This window comes from Cervus elaphus, chromosome 18, assembly GCF_910594005.1.
Source record: "Cervus elaphus chromosome 18, mCerEla1.1, whole genome shotgun sequence".
In the NCBI taxonomy this organism is placed as follows: domain Eukaryota; kingdom Metazoa; phylum Chordata; class Mammalia; order Artiodactyla; family Cervidae; genus Cervus; species Cervus elaphus.
The window spans coordinates 54963958-54983805 of record NC_057832.1 but is presented as its reverse complement, the minus strand read 5'-3'; the positions used below and the strand labels follow the sequence as shown (position 1 = coordinate 54983805).

Below are 19848 nucleotides of genomic sequence, written 5' to 3'. Positions count from 1 at the left end.
TGTAGTGTTTACAGGATAATTCCATTGCTTTTTGTGCTTTTTTGCCCATCTGCCTACTAGACTTGAGCTCTGTGAGACCAGGGGCCTATGTGCTCTATGCAAAGCCTACACAATTTCAGGGCCTACGGCAGTACTTGGAATGTTGTGTTCATTTAATTAATAGTTGTTGAATGAATGAACTTGAAAGATTTAAGACTTACATGTCAGAACTCATTTAACTGTCTTCTGTTCTTTCTGTATTAATGAATTTTTCTCTCCAAAGTTAGAGTATGCTCTCAGGATCAAAATTTTGTTTTATGGATTATTCTTTATGTTTAGCTCTCTGACACATCTGGAAGTTATTGTAGAATGTCATGTTAGGTATAATCCAGAGTGATATGTAATACCCATTTGCTGTAAACTACACTTATTGTGCATTTCTTATTGTTAGTTACCGAGGACTTAAAATGTAAATCTGTAGAGAAATCGTTTTAGTCCATTAATTAATATCTTTTCTGTTTCAAGAGAAAAATCTAGTTTTTGTTTTTGACTTTTTTTTTTCCCCTGGCCACGTGGCTTGGATTTTAATTCCCTCCCAGGAATTGAACCCAAGCCCTCTGCAGTGAAAGTGTGAAGTCCTAAGCACTGGACCACCAGGGAATTCCCTAGAAAAATCTACTTTTAAACTAGTAGATTTTCAATTAGCATGGTAGCATGAATATATAATCATTACCATTTAAATTATTTACTTTTTATCAAACCCATCTAAATTTTACCATCAAAGGAGCAAGTTACAGAAAATATGTAGTTTCAGCCTGTGTTTCATGTAAACTCTGTGGTGTTGTCCTTTTCACATTTGGGTAGGTTTCATGTTTTTAGGTTAAGTAGTACTTTGTATTTTATCTGTTCATCCATCCTACAACTTTATTCTTTGCTCAGCTAGTTGAGAGTATGTTATAGACATACTAACTTCACCCCTAAGTAATTCAGCATGTCTCCTAAGAAGAGAGATTTTTCCTACAATACAGTCATTAAGTAAGTGTGACTCTCAGGAAATTTAGTCTTGTAGTACAGTATTTTCATCTCATGTATGTGTTATGTGCTCAGTTGTATCTGACTCTTTGCGACCCCATGGACTGTAGCCTGCCAGGCTCCTCTGTCCATGGGCTTTCCTAGGCAGGAATACTGGAGTGGGTTGCCATTTCCTGCTCCAGGGGATCTTCCCGACCCAGACCCATGACTCCTGCATTGGCAGGTAGATTCTTTACTCCTGAGCCACCAGGGCAGCCTCTGTGTGTGTGTGTGTGTACAAATAAAATTTAAATCCAAGTTTACACATTGCATTTAGTTGTCATGTTTCTTAGTTCTCCTTAATATGGAGTAGTACTTCTGAAATTCTCTATGATGAAGGATCAGTTTTTCCTTTTTTCCATTTTCTATGGACCTGTAAATTTGTAAAATATTTTTATTGCATAGTTGTATTTAATTATATGTATTTTTATAAAATACAGTAAAAAAATTCTTAGGAAAATAAAATGGAAGAAATAAAGATTTAAAAATATAACTTATTTTAAAAATTAGATTCTACTATGAAGTTGTTTTAAAAATCCCTGAACCTGTAATTTTTTTTTCTAAACGGTCATGAGAGTTTAAAAAAGTCCAGGCCAGTTTTATAGGTGCATCTTTTCATCTAGATTTGAGTGGTTGTTTTGTCATGATAAAAATCAGATAAATACTTTGACAAGAATACAGCATAGGAGATTTTATATCCTTCTCAGTGCCTCACAGATGGGGTACATAATTACTGCTAATGTTAATAACCACTTGATTAAAATGGTATCTTCCAGATTTTTTGATATCGTAGTGGTTACTTTTCCCTTTTAAAATTAGTAAGATACTTTGAGACTGTGTGAATATCTGTTCTTTTATTTATACTGTGGCTTTGATATACCACGATGTTTCTTGATTCAGTCAACTGTGGGTTGCAGGTGATAATTGTTATCCTTTTACGTTGACTAGTTGTCATTGTTTTGAGGAGAAGAGCTTTTCCTGGTCTAACAGAGTTTTTAAGCCACTGAGTAGAGACAAGCCCTGTCTTTTCCTTTTCTGCAGGATGAATGTCTGGCGTGGAGAAGATAGGACTGGCTGTTTGTGTTGGACATCTCCCACTTCCCTTTCTTTACCTTTTCCGTTACTGCTCTTTGTTCTGTTTTCCTACTGTTCTTTGTTTTCCCTAAACTCCCTGGTTCAGAACTGTGTCTAGGTCTGTGAGGGCTCTATCTCCTTAAAATATCTGCCCGCCTCCTTTTTTTTCTCACTGTCAAAACTGATTTATTCAGTCCGCATTAATGCATGAGGTTTTGTTGTTTTCTTTAACTTTTCATACCTGTTGTATTTTAAGAGATTTCTAATAAGGTGAGTGAATAGATTATATGACTAGTAGCCAGTGTGACATGGTGAAATATGAAGGGAAAAAGAAGAAAATTTGTAGGGGGTGGTTAATGCTGGGAAGCAGCCCATCCTGTGATCAACGTCATGTAGGCTCATTTCTGAGACTGGGACCCTAAGTCACGCCTTTTTTGTTGTTGTTAATACCTTTTACTACTGGACTGCAGATTAATTTAAAGCCCCCAACCCCTCACCCCTAATCTCCTATATGATCCCAGTCTATTTGTATGATGTTGTCGTTACAAAGGTCTGTCTAGTCAAAGCTGGGGTTTTTCCAGTGGTCATGTATGGATGTGAGATTTGACCATAAAGAAAGCTGAGCGCTGAAGAATTGATGCTTTTGAACTGTGGTGTTGGAGGAGACTCTTGAGAGTCCCTTGGACTGCAAGGAGATCCAACCAGTCCATCCTAAAAGAAATCAACGCTGAATATTCACTGGAAGGACTGATGCTGAACCTGAAGCTCCAGTGCTTTGTCTACCTGATGCAAAGAACTGACTCTTTGGAAAAGACCCTGATGCTGGGAAGGATTGAAGGCAGGAGGAGAAGGGGACGACAGAGGATGAGATGGTTGGATGGCATCACCGACTCAATGGACATGAGTTTGAGTAAACTCCGGGAGTTGGTGATGGACAGGGAGGCCTGGCGTGCTGCAGTCCATGGGGTCGCAAAGAAGTGGACACGACTGAGCGACTGAACTGAGCCAAGAGGTAGATGCAGTTATTTGTGTGGCTCCTTTGGAAAGTAGCAATCTGTATATTTGGTATCTTCTAGAAGAAACTCTTGTATGTTTGAGAGTTCTTTAAATTAGCTCATCCAAATTTAGTGCATCTGTCTTCCTCCAATTCAGCAAATATTAGGGACTTGGTATAAGTGGGCATTGCGTGGCATTGGGGGCACAATAATGGGCAAGCAGATGGGCCTTACCCTCCAGCACAGTGTGTTCTGGTTGGGGAGTTAGATGAGTAAGACAGTTACACTTCTCAAAGGGAATGAACAGTGAGAGGAGTAGAATAAGATGCTGTGGGAAAACTACCTGAATTTGGCATGGAAAAGGAACATTTCTTGAAGACCAGGATGTGGAGAGAGGTGAAAAATCAGGACACTATGGCACTACTTCTGTGAACAACCAGATAGTAAGTATTTTTGACTTTTCTGGCCACATCTCTGTTGCAGCTACTTGACCCTGTGATTGTAGTGCAAAATCAGCCATAGACAGTAAAAAAATGAATGAGTGTGGTAATATTTGAATCAGACTTTATTTCTGGACAGTGTACTTTGAATTATGTTTAATTCTCAGGTGTAATGAAATATTCTTTTTATTTAATTCCCCCCCCCACAACCATTTAAAAATGTAAAAACCATTTTTAGCTCACATGTAAGAAAAACAGATGGTGGGCTGTAGGCTCCTAAATCCTGGAATATGGTGCTAAAAATCCCGTTATCAATTCTATAAAAATGATGCTGTTATGTAATATATCTGTAGTCAGTGCACGTGCTAGTCTGTTAGTAAGGTATACATTTGTAGGTAGGATAGAAAACTATGGTATTTCTGCGCCTCTTGCTATTTTTTTGAAACATTCCCATAATTCTTTAAGTTGAAAGTAAAGGATGTTGATTATTAATGAAGGTACACATGCAGAGACACTTGCCTGGTATAATAGTAAATTTAGAAGGCCCTGATTCCCGTCATGATCTTGTCAGTTATTGGCTCTGTAATGTTGAGCAGGTCATTACACTTTTCTGAGCCTTGTTTGTGAAAAAGAGAAGCTTAACACAGATACTGCTCAGAATTACTGTAAATAATAGCATACTTTAAAGCACCATGTAGTGTCAGTATCTTAAAATTACACAGCGGTTTCTAATATCTTCACATATCATATAGATGTAAGATGGCATTATGATTGATTAGTTTATGTCATTAAGATGTGTTCTTGAAGAATTCAGGCATCATGCAGATATTCAGTGTTTGCTATATTCTAGGTGTTTGAGGATACAACAGTAAACAGAAATTGTTCTGTCCTTGTGGGTTATAAATTGATGTGATATAGTATCAGTCATAAGTGCTGTGAAGAAAGGGAAGGGGATAGGTAGGGATTGTGGGGATGGTGGATGAGGAAGAAACTGGGAAACTGCCTCTGGAAATGATGTTTGAACCAAGACCTTGTGGATTTGGGAAGTGGAGGAGCTTTCAGAGAGAGAGAACGTCCAGTGTAAAGACCTGAGGTAAGAAAGAATTTACTATATTTGAAAAGCAGAATAAAGGCCAGCAAGAATAGATTAGATCAAGTGATGTAGGAAGGTAGGGGACAGATTTATAGGGCCTAGTGGACCAAGAAGAAGAGTTTGGACTTTATTCTGAGATTAAAAAGCTGTTGGAGGATTTTGAGCAATGGAGTGAAATAACCTAAGTCCATTTAAAAGTGATAAATCTCCCTTTCCCCTTTCTCCTCAGCAATTTTTTGTCCTAAAGCTATTAGGTAATGCATGGCAACGGAGGTACTCGCAGTGTGAGGAGGGGATATGGGAGGCTCTTGTGGCCCCTGAGCAGCTTGTGTGTGCTGAGTTGCTTCCAACTCTGAGTTTGTGTCCAACTCTGCGACCCCATGTTCTGTATAGCCCACCAGGATCCTCTGTCCCAGGGATTCTCCAGGCAAAAATAGTGGAGTGGGTTGCCATTTCCTTCTCCAGGGGATCTTCCCAACCCAGGGATTGAACCTGTGTCTCTTACTTCTCTTGCATTGGCAGGCAGATTCTATACCACTAGCACCACCTGGGAAGCCTGAGCAGCTTATTTGGCCCCAATTGGGATGAGGAGGGGGGCCTGGAACAGAGTGTCCGTGCTGGGAGGGCCTGACAGCTGTCACAGGCGTCAGAGGCCAAGCAGGGTGAAGACAGGATTTCTCCTACCCGATGGCCTGATGTGGGATGCCACAGCTCAGCCAAGGTTAGGACAGGGTGTTAAGAGAGAGCAGACTGGATGGGGAGTCCAACCATTGCCGCCCCCATGAATAAGGGGTGGCCTGGGGTGGAGTGTGAGCATTAAGTCATAGTAGTCTGTCAGTCTTTATTTTCTGATCTTGATGGTTTTATTGTAGTTACATAGACCATCCTTGTTCTTAGCATTTGAGTATGATGGAATATCAACATTGGCAACTACCTCTGAGGTGGTTTGGGGAAAACATTTCTTTGTACTGTACTTTAGTGCAATTTTGTTGTTTCAAAACTGAAAAAGAGAAAAGAAAACCAAAACCCAGTAATGTCACTGGTTACTGTGTAGGATGTGGACTGTAGAGTGACAGGAGTGAAAGTGTGAAAATCAGGGAGGAGACTGCTGCAGTCTAGTCTGGGCAGATTGTGACAGCGGAGTGGGCAGGTGATTTCAGTGGAGGAGGTGAGAATGGTCGGATTGAAGACTTCTTTTAAAGGTAGAGCTAACTGGATTTGGTAAGAGTCAAGGATAGCTTCTTAGTTTTTTCTTGTGTGTGTGTCTGTGTTTGCTTAGTTTTCTTCAAGGTGTGAGGATCTAGAAAAAGATGCCATTAAATCATGCAAGAATTCATTTTTTTTTAAATAGGGTTTGTGAAAGCAACTGATTTCTAGTCTTAGCTTACCCACTGAGAATGGTGTGTGAACTTAGCTTCTGTCTTGACATTTCTGGTTCTTTGTTACTTCATGTGGATAGCATAGTATAGAATGTTTGCAGTGGGACCATTAGGCTACTTTAGCCATGAGAGGTCTTGATAATGGGTTAATTGCTGACTTCTAAAGAGCTTATTAAGCCTGCATGGGTCAAACTGTAAAGAGGGAGACCCGGGTTCAATCCCTGGGTTGGGAAGATCCCCTGGAGAAGGAAATGGAAGCCCACTCCAGTACTCTTGCCTGGAAAATCCCATGGATGGAGGAGCCTGGTGGGTTACAGTCCGTGGGGTCGCAAGAATCGAACATGACTTAGAGACTTCACTTTAATTTTCAAAGAGCTTGTTAGTGATGAAGTGAAATACTTTCTCTTTGAAACCATTTTGTTAAATATTTTTATCATTGACTTGGATAAAGACATATATTACCTAATTGTTAAATTAACACATATAGGGATCTTGAGAGCTGCCCTTTGAGAGAAAATGCAGTTGGGATTCGTACAAGTCTGGCTTGAAAGAAACCACTTCTAAGTGATTGTTACTGATGAATACCATCAGTTAACCTCCCAATGTACTTACTTCAGTGTACATGGTGGACTTTACAATAGGAATAATAGGATTACTGGGTATTAAGTGGAAATTAGTGGGAAACTCAAGGCATGATGCCTTATCAGTGCATCCGTTAATTGTCAGTAGCATTCCTCCCCAGTCAGAGAGTGTATCAGCTTTGCTTATTCCCACTGTACATTCATTTTTTTCCCCAGCTATGAATCATTTGGTCAGAGTGCTTTTAAGGAAAGACATTTGAGTATTTTCAAAAATTTGTTTCTATTGTGCAAACTTGAGTTGGCATTTTTGAAAAAAACTTTTATAGGTAAAATTTTCAGCCAGTTAGCTTGACTGCACTGTGGAAGGGTGTGAATGAAGTGATATGTTCTCAAATCACTACAATAGTATTAAAGATAAAAATAATATTTATATAATACTATGCATAATGTATTTTTACCTCTTGGAAGTTAATGTACTATTTCTTCTTTGTTCTTGAAATAGTCACTGGAAATGCAAGAAACACTGGTTCCCTCTGTTGTGTTAGTATGTAGCATCTTCTACACTTTAGTCCTAAGTTACTTAGTAACTAAATTTGAAGAAAGATTTTATTGTTCTTAACATTCTGTATAGTGCCAGCAATATTTTATTTGCATTAATAAGATCAGTCCTTAACAAAAAGTTACTAACTTTCTGCTGTGTCTCAAATATGAAATATGGGTGTTTCAGAGAAATTTTTGTGCAGTTCTGTCTTGTGGTTTGAAGTTTGAAACTCAGGAGGAAGTCATTTGATGCCTGAATTTTCTGATGTTTTTTGCTGATCTTTCACTTTCATTTGTTTTTGAATTTTATTAAAGAAGTTTTGGGCTTCCCAGTTGGGAAACAGTGGTAAAAAATCTGCCTGCTGATGCAGGAGATGTAGGTTTGATATCTGGGTTGAATAGATCCCCTGGAGGAGGAAATGGTAACCCACTCCAGTATTATTGCTGGAAAAATTCCACGACTAGAGGAACCTGGTGGGCTATATATAGTTCATGGGGCACAAAGAGTCAGACACGACTGAATGACTGTGCATGCACACACAAGGAAATTTTGATGTGTACTCTGGTGTTTTTGCCCTGGTGCAAAATTTCAATATTTGTGTAAATGTACATTTTTACTATGTCTTTTCATAGTTCTTTTCGACACCCCCCCCCCCTCTTTTTTTTTCTCTTCTCTCCACCTGCATCTCTGGTGTGAGCCAGGGTATCTAAAGGTGTTGAGAGGAGACCACTGAGCTGGGGGGAGTATTTCTGGCTGAGGTGAAGATACGTGACTAGCAAATGAGATATCTGTGCAAGCTTTAAAAACCATTGAGGTGAACATCACAAAACATTCACCATTTTGTGTGTGTGTGTGTGTGTGTATAATAAAGTTTTATTAAAGTATAAAGGAGATAGAGAAAGCTTCTGACATAGGCATCAGAAGGGGGCAAAAGAGTACCCCTTTGCTAGTGTTAGCAATGGAGTTATATACAGCATTCACATCTTAAGATGAATAGTGGCAGTTGGTACATTGACAGAGTTGTGCAGCCACCAGGTCTTTCTGGTTCCAAAACGTTTCATCATTCCCCGAAGAAATCCTGTAGCCATTAAGAAGTTGTTACCCACCCCCAAGGCGACCACTAGTCTGCAATTTTTCTCTATGAATTTACCTATTCTGGATGTTTTATATAGTAGAATCATAAAATATGTGACCTTTTGGGTCTGGCTGCTTTCACTTTGCTTAATATTTCTAAGGTTCATCCCATTGTAGCTTGAATGAGTCCTTCATTCCTTTTTGTTACTGAACAGTATTCCACTACTTGTCTGTGCCACAGTTTGTTTATCCACTCATCCATTGGTGGATATTTGGGTTGTTTCCACCTTTTGACTGTTGCAAATAGTGCTGCTGTTAATGTGTGTATATGTCTGGGTACGGCTTTTCACTTCTTTTGGTTATATACCTAGGAGTGGAATTGCTGGGATATCATACTGTGATTCTATGTTTAATTTTATGAGGAACCATGGGCTTTTTCCCCCAGAGGGTATGCTGTGTGATATTTCTTCCAGCAATATATGAGGGTATCTCTACGCATTCATCAAAGGTCTGAGTAGTCAAGGCTATGGTCTTTCCAGTAGTCATGCATGCATGTGAGAGCTGGACCATAAAGAAGGCAGAGCACTGAAGAATTGATGCTTTTGAACTGTGGTATTGTAGAAGACTCTTGAGAGTCCCTTGGACCACAAAGATATCAAACCAGTCAATCTTAAAGGAAATCAACCCTAAATACTCATTGGAAGGACTGATGTTGAAGCTCCAGTACTTTAGCCATTTGATGGGAAGAGCCAACTCAATGGAAAAGACCCTGATGCTGGGAAAGATGGAAGACAGGAGGAGAAGAGGGCAACAGAGGATGAGATGGTTGGATGATATCACCAATTCAATTCAATGGACATGAATTTGAGCAAACTCGGAGTTGGCGAGGGACAGGGAAGTCTGGCATGCCGCAGTCCATGGGGCTGAGAAGAGTCAACAGGACTGGGCAAGTAACAGCAGCAGCAGCAACACGCCAGGTGCCCACGTTTGGGTAACCATTGCTTGTCTGTCAGTCAGGTGAGAAAGGTCCCAGGAAAAGGGACTGTTTCTGCCCAAATGTAAAACAACTGCCAAATATTTTTTATCTTGAAACATGCATTGATACAGTGCAAGTGCTTTCTAGTTTATCAGACAGACTAGGTACTCAGCATTGAGGTTTAATAAAATTAATGTTTTACTCTTTCATTAACACTCCTAAGTGAAACTGGCATTGCCTTAACTGCAATCCTTGTCAGTAAAGAATACAGTGACTCTTAGTGCATTTTGGGGTCACTGCCTTGGTTGGTGCTGTGGTATCTGCTTTTAACCATGGTTTTTACATTGTCAGTTGCAAATGTCAGTAGCGAAAAAGGTAGTATCTTGGTATTGTTATGGTTTCGATATTGTGGATTTCTTGGGATTTGTGAACTGTACTTTGAGAATTGCTGGAAGGGATGGACATTCCCACTATTGAATTGCTATGGCAGTTCTTTTTCCCAGAAAAAAGAGATAAATCAGAGTTGAATTTTCAAGTATAATGGAGAAGTTGTTGTTTAATCACTCAGTCTTGTCCAGCTCTTGGATGGTAGCCCTCCAGGCTCTTCTGTTCATGGGGTTTCCCAGGTTAGAATACCGGAGTGAGTTACCATTCCTTTCTCCAAGGGATCTTCCCTACCCAGGGGTCGAACTGCAGTCTTCTGCCATTGACAGACAGATTCTTTCCTTCTGAGCCACTGAGGAAGAGGGGGAAACAAATCCTTACAGCTTTGCTGTTATTCATTCTTTATTTTTTTTTTCATTTATTTTTATTAGTTGAAGGCTAATTACAATATTTTAGTGGTTTTTGCCATACATTGACATGAATCAGTCATGGATTTACATGTGTTCCCCATCCTGATCCCCCCTCCCACCTCTCTCCCCATCCCAATGCAAACTGGTACAGCCACTATGGAGAACAGTGTGGATATTTCTTAAAAAGCTGTTAATCATTCTTATTTAAGACTCTTGACTGCCCTGTAATTCTAGATATTATTGTCACTTATTTGCAGGTGAGGTTACCAGATCCTGAGAGGTTAAATAGCTTGACCAGTGTCATAAAACTAGTGCGTAATGACTAATGAGCTGAAACTAAATTCTGGGTGAAATCGAAGTCCTTATGCTCTTTCCTAAGCCAAACATGTCTCCAGATGGATGTCATGGATCCTGGAATGAGGAAGAGTCTAATGAGAAGGTCAAGTTATCTGTTCCCCTATCCTTGTACCAGTTTCTTATCTCGTCATTAACCTTTTGCTGTTAAGAATAATAGGAATCTTAGTTAGAAAGATGCTCATGGAAACAAGTTATACCTATTTGATCTCATTTGTAAGATTGGAATAAAGGCAAGGAATGAAATACTGCCAAAGCTAAAAGTCCAAAACATAGTTTATCTGGTAAGTTCTCTGGGTTTCAGAGTTATTTATACTGGTTTGCTCTTGAAGGATTTAACATGATGGGAAAGTTGTACAAGTGAATATTGTGCTTTACTGAATTCTTGAGAGTGTCTTGATTAGTAGACTACGCAGGTAATGCTGCCTTCTAGTTCTTTCTGAAAAGTTATTTGAGAGGTAGATTTCGTTGCTTAAAGAGCCCTTTTGCTTCAAGTTAAAAGACACCTTTTTAAACATTACCAGAAAGATGCCATTTTATTTTTGCTTTGTGTACAAAGGCAGCAAGTTTCAAGATATCAGCTAGGAAGTAATTTCAGGAAACTTTTGGTAAGCAATGTCTATAATTTGAACCCAGATTGGGAGGAAAATGATGAAAGGGTCTCGGAATTACAGTACAGTATATTAGAATCACGCAAGTACAATTGAACTGGAGTTTTATTTGTGTGATCATCAGGAATGTTTCTAGACTGGCCATAGGGATGAGAAGACAGATGCGTAGTGTTTGGAATGTCATAACACTACCAGGAACTGTAGGGGTTATCTGATCAAGTGGTTTTAGACGAGTGAAATCTTTTCTTAAATAGAAATTGTATCTAGGAGTCTTAATTTTTAAAAATAAAAGGCAGATGATTGAAATGAGAGTTGTGGGTCTGAAATTCTGCTGCTTGTTTGGCAGGTTCTGTTTGTTGCTGCTGCGAGCCATTGGTTAATAAACAGCATTAATTTAACATAGACTGAATGTTCATTCTGGTCCAGGTACTGAAACACTTCACATGCATGATTTCACAGTTGGAAAGCTGCTCATCTAGTTCAGCTTCTGAATTTTATCTCTGAAACAGCACACCCACAGAGCTACTATGAGTTGCCCAGGGTCTGAAACTCTTTACTTCCTCTGGGGTCTGAAACTAGTTTATAGTTATTGTTATTAAAATCCTTTTAGTCATTTTATCTAACAATATGTGTGGTGTGTTATTTTTCCAAATGTGAAACTAATACGTGTTCATTGCAAAAAAACAAAAACAAACTTACAAGAGTATAAAAGAGAAAAAAAAATAGTTAACCTCAATATTTAGAGATTAATCATATTTTGGCATTGATTTTTCTAGTCTCCTTTATAAATTGTTTATTAGAAAATTAGTATACCTATCATACCATCTTGTTATGAGTCTTTTATGGTTAACTATATTCTAAGCATAGTCTCTTTTTTCAAAATATTCTTTGTGAGAATGATTATTTAGTGAAGTTTTACTAAAGTTGAACAGTTTATTTAATGTTCCCAATATTGGACTTTTTCACCTCCCCATTTTTGCTATTATAGTCAATGCTTTAATAAGCAGCATATCGTTTCTGGAGTACTAACTTCTAGATTTCAAATTACTGGATCATTAAAAATATATATTTTGAAATTTATTTTCATATTGATCTTTGGAAGGCGTTTCTAAAGTTTATACTTTCACAAGTCAAAAAAAAAACTCTAACTCTCGGTGCTGGCGGGTGGTCTGCTGACACCAGCGGTGTGTGCGCCTGAGCTGTGCAGGGCTTCAGTCCCGCACACGCGGATCTGTTCTTTCCAATTCTTTTCCCACCCAGGTTGTTACGTAATATTGAGCAGAGTTCCCTGTGCTATACAGCAGGTCTTCCGTGGTTATGCATTTTAAATAACGGTGTACACAGCAGTCTCAAACTTCCCAGCTTCTCTTCCCCACGTTCTCCCCACTGGTGAGCCATGAATTAGTCTCTTAAGTCTGCTTCTGTTTTGTAAATAAGTTCATTTGTATCTTTTTTCTTTTTTTTAGATTCTGCATGTAAGCGATATCATATATTTCTGTCTGACTTCACTCAGTGTGGCAGTCTCTAGGTCCGTCCGTGTTGTTGCAAATGGCATTATTTCATTCTTTTTATGATTAAGATTCCATTGTATATATGGACCGCATCTTTATCCATTCTTCTGTTGATGGGCTCACAAGTCATTGTTAACTCCCATGAATTTTGGACAGTGCCATTAAATTTGCATTTGTTTGATTGTAAATGAGGCCAAACTTTCCTTCTTTATTAGCTATTTCTGTTTTTTTTCATTTGTAAATTCCCAGTATTTTTACTTTGCTTGTCTTTCGATTTGGATGTTTTTTTCTCTCTTAAAAAATAAGAGTTCAAGAAACACATATTCTTTTGACTCACTACTCTGTGCCTCCCCACCCCCACAATATTTGAATTTTTCAGCGTGTGTGATGTCTGATTATCCCTCCTTTTATGATGTTGTCAGCCACTGATGACCATTGACACATCTATTAATTCATTAGGTGTTACAAAATGCTGATGGTTGTAGTTTTGTCATTTTTTCTTTTATTTATTTCCTGGGATATTTTGTAAAGAAAAGTGTCCTCATTTCAACTCTTTGGATACATCATGTACAGTTGGTATAGGCAAGTAAATATACATGCTTGATTCTTTAATATTACTTAGCATTTTTGAAATAGTTGATTTTACTAGTTTCTTCTTACTAGTTTACTAAGACTAAAAGCATTAAATCAGTAGGTTTAAGTATGTTTGTGTATTACTATATTTATTAATGCATAAACTGCTCCATCTGTGGCCAGCAGGAGCTCCTTGACCACAGCTGATAAGAGACAAGGCTCTGCTTTCTGCTTGCTCTGACTTCTGCTGTTGCTTTCCACAGGCTACATACAGTCTGTGGAGTTGAGCTGGATGTTCTGAGATGCCTAGAAGAGAGGGGAGGCTCACTGAAGGTCCTGGGGAGTAGAGTTAACTAACCTGTTGCTGATCAGCACAACAGCTATATGCCAGGGATACAGTAGTGACCATGAGTAATTAATTTCAGATAAATGCTCTGGAGAATATGAAATAGGGTGACATGTTAGTGAGAGAATGTACTGGTTTAGGCATCAGTGAACGGAATAGTTTTTAGCTGTTGTGCACCTGGAGTCTGTAAGATAGAATCTTGCCTTTTATGACCCCAAAACAAACCAGGGAGTCATTGAGTGGGGGTGTGTTACATGATTTTGAGTAGAGAAGGAACCGTCTCCTGAAAGAGCAGTTGAAAATTGAGCTTAGAAATGTGTGTTTAAAGCTTTAAGGTGGATTTAGATTTATTAAGATTTGGGAGACTATGTACTTCTATTCATAATTCCTCAATAATTCCTCTAATTACATGTGGTAAAAGTAATTCTGTAGTTAAAATGGCAACCTGTCCTACAGTGACACCTCAGGAGAAATCTCTTGACTGTAAAGTAAAAGCCTCTATATTTACAGTCTAAGTTTTGTAGTCTTCGAAGAACTAACCTTTTGACATTCTTTCTTGAGGTAATGGCTGTTAGAATTTACTAGAGGCAAGGAGAGGGGCATGGTACTATCTTCTTTTGGGAAAGCACTTCGATTACAAATTTGAACAAGTTACCGTTCTTTGGGCTTTTAAAAATCCGTACCATGATTCACTGTATGAAGCCTGGATCCGTGCTACTTCTAACAAGGATTTCACTCTTCAAGGTAGGGGAACTTAGCAAGATCATCATCAGTATCATGGATATACCTGAATGAGTAGACAAGGGCTCAATAAATATTTTAAGGAAGCTACTTTAACCTTGCTAAAGTAAATGATGAAGTTCACCCCTTTTCACTGTCCTTTTTTGTTCGTACTTTGCCCATTTAAAAGAAAACCAGAATTCTTGAACTTTCATTCCTACCACGGGTATTACTCTCCTCCTCTTAAATTGTCTTGGGAAGGATAATCCGATGGATGTTTTGGTTCTTATATTGAGGGTCCAATCTTTGCCTTATGATTGTGTTGTTTAACTTGCACACATATATGTATTCTTTTGTATATTGCAGATGTTGCATATTTTTAAAAGTATAAGCTCTTTATTTACAGTCTCCGTATTCATTCATCTGCTTCTTCCGCCCTCCATTCTAGTTGTTTTCTGTTTATTCGCAGTCTGTGGACCTACTCGTGTGGATGAGTCACACACTATTATGTAATGGCAAGGTTAGCAAAGTCAGAAGGCCTTCCGTCCAGAAGTTGAAGGTGGTGATGCTCTCCCTTTTGCCTGGAGTCATTGTGAAGTGCACATGAGAAATTTTGCAAACTGTAAAGGGCCATACAGATGCAAGGACTTTGATAGTCCTAGTGGTATAGCTGCAGCAAGGCTTTGACTTGGCTAGAGTAACACAAGTAGTAGTCTTACTTGGTTGGAACATGAGAATGTTTGATTTTTTCAGCGATTGGAAGCTCTCTGAAATAGACTGTGTACTCCTCTATCACTTGAGATTTTTCTTCCTGACTCCTGCTTGTCTTGTCTTGAGCTGTCACTGTGATTAGGTCCGTGTGTCATGCACGCGCGCGCACACACACACACCCCGTGTCTGACGGGGAGAACTTGCTTCCTTGAGGGTTGCCTTTTCCCAGACCTCCCCCTCCCTTTTTTTCTGTTTCTGTTGCTTCTCTCTGAGCTGCCTGACACCTGGTAGCTGGCGTTTTATATTCCTGGGTCATTTAGAGATTTAGAGTGCTTTTGCTTTGCCTTGGCTGGGTAAACAGGGTGTCTCCTAATGTTTGGACTTTTCATTCTGTTTTTGTGGTAACTTGAAACAGTTTCTTCATGTTACTCCCTTGTCTTTCCCTCACTACTTCCCTTGCTTTTTCTTTTTTTAACCCTTTCTCCTAGTATCACAGCTCATTAAACTTGACAGTAACTAGAACAGCTCCTGAGCACAAGCACAAGTGGAAATAAAAGGGTTGAGGTTGTGTCTGGGCTGTGCAGTAGTTAGGGCTCTGGCTCTAGCACAGGGGTAACAGGCTAGAATAAAAAAGGACAATTGATAGCAAGGCAGAAGAACTCAGTGGCGATGAGGAACAGCAGTGCAGGGAGTCTGTGGCGCTGGACAGGATAAGACAGAGCGGCGGTTGGGTCAGTGAGGGCAGGTCCTAGGCTGTGGACACATGCGTGTGGGTGGACCTGCGAGCACCAGGGAGCACCAGGGGCACATGAGGCAGAGCTGCTCCCACACCGCCTGCTCTTTGCTATTCCCTCTAGGAAAAGGTGATGAGAATGTGTTAACTTAAAACTGATAACTCACAGAGGTGGAAATGTGGGAAAGTCTCATTTGACTAGTGGAGTGTTGATTTCATTGTTTTATATGGCACTGTAGGTTCAAAAGAATAGCTTGTTACTTTAAACAAAACATTCTTATTGAAGTGTAATTCACTATAAAATTCATCCATTATAAGTGTGTAATTTAGTGGATTTTAGTATCTCATCTAGTGCCACCATCACTATGGTCTAATTCCAGAACATTCTCATCACCCCATAAAGAAACCCATACCCATTAGCAGTTGCTCCTCTCAGCTTCTGGCAACTGCCAGTCTACTTTCTGTCTCTGTGGATTTGCCTATTTTGGACAGATCATACAATATGTGACCTTTGTGTCTGGCTTCTTTCACTTAAGGTAGTGTTTTTAAGGTTTATCCACTTTGTGGCATGTATTAGTACTTTATTCCTTTAAAAATTGAAAAAACACATTGCAAAAATACACATAAGATTTTCCATCTTAACCATTTTAAAGTGTGCAGTTAAGTACATTCACTTTGTTGTATAACTGGTCTCTAGAATTATTTTCATCTTGCAAAACTGAAACTCTGTACCTGTTAAACAACAATTCCCCATTCCCTCTCCCCAGACTGGCAATCACTACTCTACTTTTTGTTTCTATGAATTTGATTACTCCAGTTATCTGATACAGGGTAGAATCATACAGTATTTGACTATTTGTGACTGGCCTATTTCACTTAGCATAATGTCCTCAAGGTTCCATGTTGTAGCTTGTGTCAGACTCCATTCTTTCTTGTGACTGAACAGTATTCCATGGTATGTGTACATGCCACACTTTGTTGATGCAGACTTGGGTTGTTCATACTTTCTGTCTGTTGCAAATGGTGCTGCTGTGAACATTTATGTACAGAGATTTGTTTGAGTAGCTGTTTTCAGGTCTTTGGGGGTATATAGCTAGAAATGGGATTTCTGGGTCATGCGATAATTCTGTGTTTAACTTTTTGAGGAACTGCCACACTGTTTTTTCATAGTGATTAAACCGTTTTACATTCCCACCAGCAATGTACAAGAGTTCCAGTTTCTCCACATCTTTTATAACACTTATCTTCCCTATTTTTTTTTATTTTCCCTATTTTTGATAGCTTAATAGGTGTGAAGGAATATCTTGTAGTTTTTATTTGCATTCTTCTAATGACTAGTGATGTTAATCATCTTTGCATATGCTCATTGGCCATTTTTATATCTGTTTTGCAGAAATGTCTGTTGCTCGTGTTTTAATTGGGTTGTCTTTGTGCTGAGTTGTAGGAGTTATTCTGGGTGGTAGACCCTTATCAGATAGATGATTTGCAAATATTTTTTCCCATTTTATAGGTTGTCTTTTCACCTTCTTGATAATAATTCTTTGCACAAAATAGCTCTTCACTTCTGGAAGACGTTTTTTGTCAACTCAGACAGTCAGGCAGGGTCATACTATGTACACAGCCAAACCTTTCCTAGTTTGTGGTTTCTCTGGTGGAAAAGAATAAAAAGTGCTTCTCTTTCTACCCTGTGTTGTGTGAAAAGGCTGAAGCAGTTGACATAAATATTGTGTTTGTGGAAAGGTAGATTTGGCTTTTTAAACTGACACATAACTTAGTTTTTTTATGTTCCATTTCATTCCACAAAAACTTTGAGAAAGCTTATAATGGATATGACAAAATGGAGAAGTCTAAGCTGATGAAAATTAGAATCAAAGGAAAAGTAAGTAGATTAAAGACTGGACAGAAGAATGTCATTGGATATTTCTAGATGGAAAGAAAATGCATAGCAGTTGGTGTAGGATTATGGGTGACATGAAGTTTTTTTCACTGTATGTGATGGTTTCTATTTTTTTCCCATTTAATATACATTAGAAGGGATAACATTTTACTACATTATTATTAAAATTCTGAACACATTTTTCAGACTTGCTGCCTTCTTTGCACTGATATATGATCCATCTTCATGGTTTTATCTGCTTCCTGCATTTAGTTCAGTTCATCCCTCTTCCTTGAACTTCAGTTGGCTTAACTGCCCAGGAACCACCACCACCACCTCGGCCCCCTCCCAGAATCCTGTCTGAGTCATGGACCCAGCAGGTCTCACGGACCCAGCAGGTCTGAGATGTTCCAGCTTTCTTTTCCTAGCCTCACACTTTACATTTCTTTATATCAGAAGAGTCAAGCTGCAGCCTGGCCTCTCTGCCTTTTTCCTGTTTGGCTCAGTCCTTCTAGCCAAATTGCCCCAGGGAAGACGACTTCCCTGACCTCTTGGACTATTTCTCTGCAGACTCAGGAGTCTTTTTTCACTGCTTCATACCCTCTACCTGCTCTGTTACTGCACTGACCACAGTGTTCATGGCGTTTTGTCTGGGTGCTTTTCTCCTCTACTGAATGAGGACATAGTGAGACTCAGTGCTTGTCCCCGTGCCTAGCAGAGTATGTGGTGCAAGGGTGGCACCATGGAACCATGCCTGTCTATTAAATGAATAAATAAGACCTACACTATCGTGTGGAGAAGGAAATGGCAACCCACTCCAGTGTTCTTGCCTGGAGAATCCCAGGGACAGAGGAGCCTGGTGGGCTGCCGTCTGTGGGGTCGCACAGAGTCGGACATGACTGCAGAGACTTAGCAGCAGCAGCAACACTATCATGAGGTGAAAAATGGTGCTTGTGGGTTGGATCACACCTGTGAATGTGTTCATGTGCCTGGCAATGCTTGGAAGCTTGAGCTATTTCACATAAAAATTCCTTATTTCTGTATTCTGAATAAATGAGACTTTCTGGCCACCCTGCGTCCGCATTCTTTTCTGACGGCTGTGCCCTAGACCTAGGTTGTGGTTTGTGCCCCTTTTAGACCATAGTCCCACACCGCTCATCTCACAGGAGGCCTGGCTGTCCCCTTAAGACATTTGGGCTTAGAGCGCTGATCTAGTGGATGGATGGATGCTATAAAACCAGATCTCTCTACATCTGTCTCTGATTGGCCTGTTGGTAGAAGGTGGACAGCTTTTATTTTGAAGTTTTGGTCTTTGGCATGTTTCTGCAGTTTTACATTTCTTTAAGTTGATTAAGGATACTGCCTAAAACTTTGATACGTACATATACAACTAAAACAAAGTGCTAATGAATTGAATTTCCAAGGACATTAGCAGAATGACTGTGCTAATGACATAAGCTTGAATAAAATGAAGTGTTTTGCTACTGGGAAAGTTTATCATTCAGAAGTTCCTAAATTCCTCTAAAACTTTTGATATATAATCTGTATGCTGCTCTATGGCTTTTTGGTTAAGCTTTTCTTACATTCAGGAAATATTTATGGACTTGCCTGGAAATGTCTTTAATTTCTTTATGAAATTAGAGATGGAATTTTGTTATTTATGTTTGGAATATTAAGACATTAAATAAATTGTTTTCTCTGTGACTATGCAAAATTTATGTGCAACTTTTGGGGAGACATGTCAATACTCATTTTTTAAATATATTTTTATAGAGCCGTTAAGAAATGCTTTTTTATTTTCTAATTATTTATTTGGCTGCATTGGGCCTTAATTGTGGCACACAGAATCTTCTTTGCATCGTGCGGGATCTTTCTGTGTGGCGCATGTACCCTCTGGTTGTGGCTTGTAGGCTCAGTAGTGGTGTGCGGGTCCCAGAGCGCACGAGCTTCAGTATTAGTAGTTGTGACTTGCCGGTTTAGTTGCTTTGTGGCATGTGAGATCTTAGTTCCCTGACCAGGTATCATACCCGTGTGACCTGCCTTGCAAGGCAGATTCTTTACCACTGAACCACCAGGGAAATCTCCTCTCCTTACGTTTTTATAGGAGACTGATCACAAGCAAAGTAATGTGGCCTGAGGAAATGGGGCAGTGCTGAAGGGCTTTAAGCAGGGCTGTAGTGGGATCTGTTTGCTGTTTTTGAAACTTGACTGCAGCAGTGGTGGGTGGAAGTTTCAAGAAGTGTGAGGCATCAGGGGCAGGGTTTCTGTTGGGGGAAGAAATAGTGAGGGCTCCAGCTAGAGGGAGGGAGATTCCTCCTGTTTATTTTTGATGAAGTTTTAAGTAGTTAGGTTAATTTTGCAACTCTTTTTCAGATAAGATGAATGAGTACTGGAAGTAGGTGCCCAACAATATCCC

At 39.4% G+C, this 19848-nt stretch overlaps 1 protein-coding gene across 12 annotated transcripts in view; it reads left to right on the top strand.

The window, feature by feature from the left end:
• Positions 1 to 19848, top strand: part of SRPK2 (SRSF protein kinase 2) — a 236914-nt gene that overhangs the window by 40571 nt on the left and 176495 nt on the right. The gene's annotated exons all lie outside the window — the stretch shown is intronic.